Genomic DNA, 1,080 nt, shown 5'->3' on the forward strand with positions numbered 1-1,080 from the left:
TATATACCCACGAAATGTGTGCCTAGGTAAATTGCCGTAGGTAAAATGAAATTTTCTTGTAGTAAATGGTTTGGCCGATGAGGATCGGAACAACCACATCGAGAATTTCTTGTAAGTGTGTGACATGCTTAAGATTAATGGTGTTACAAATGATGCTATCAGGTTGAGGGCCTTCCTATTTTCCTTGAAGGGGAGAGCAAAGCAGTGGCTACATTCATTACTTAGAGCATCGATTACTACTTGGGAGGAGATGGTAGAAACTTTTCTTGCCCGATATTTCCCTCGTGAAAAATCTGCAAAGCTCATTAATGGAATATCCTCCTTTGTGCAAACAGAATTAGAGTCTCTTTTTGAGACATGGGATAGGTTCAAGGAGCTCCTGCGAAAATGTCCTCAACATGGGTTCCCCAAGTGGATGATCATTCAGACTTTCTATAATGGGTTGAACCTAAGCACAATACAGTTACTTGATGCTGTAGTAGGAGGTACATTAGGAAGCAAGATCCACGAAGAAGCCCGACATCTCATTGAAGAAATGACCATGAACAGTTATCAGTGGAACACAAGAGACAAAAAAAGGTAGCCAGACTTCATAAGATCGATGCAGTTACTTCATTGGCGGCCCAGGTTGAGTTATTGAGCAAGAAGTTAGATACTCTAACTTTTCTTAGAGTGCTAGCTTTGACTAGTTGCACTAGGTGTGGGGGAGGGCATGCTTTGTCCGATTGCCTAATTTCTAATGGTGGTACATCCTCGGTAGAACAAGTGGATTTTGTGGGTAATGCAATGAGAGGCCAAGGCAATCAATTTAGCAACACCTACAATCTAGGTTGGAGGAGCCACCCAAATCTTTGTTGGAACAATCAAGGGCAACAGAAGATAATGGCACCACCGGGTTTCCAACAACAACAACAAGCCCTAGACATGGAGAATCGAGTTTTAGTTTTGGAAACCTGGACGACCGATCTAGAGAAAGGTTTGACCAAGTTCATCCAATCGTCGGATACAAGGTTTCAGTCGGTCGAAGCTACACTTCGCAACCATACCGCTTCATTGCACAATCCAGAGAATAAAGTGGGG

At 42.9% G+C, this 1,080-nt stretch overlaps 1 non-coding gene across 1 annotated transcript; it reads right to left on the bottom strand.

Moving 5' to 3' along the window:
- Positions 1-298: 298 nt before the first annotated feature.
- LOC120255672 lies at positions 299-405 on the bottom strand. Its single transcript, XR_005535073.1, has one exon. It is a non-coding gene; the product is annotated as a small nucleolar RNA R71 (small nucleolar RNA).
- Between the last annotated feature and the right edge of the window lie 675 nt (positions 406-1,080).

Source organism: Dioscorea cayenensis, unplaced genomic scaffold (genome assembly GCF_009730915.1).
Source record: "Dioscorea cayenensis subsp. rotundata cultivar TDr96_F1 unplaced genomic scaffold, TDr96_F1_v2_PseudoChromosome.rev07_lg8_w22 25.fasta BLBR01001126.1, whole genome shotgun sequence".
Lineage (NCBI taxonomy): Eukaryota > Viridiplantae > Streptophyta > Magnoliopsida > Dioscoreales > Dioscoreaceae > Dioscorea > Dioscorea cayenensis.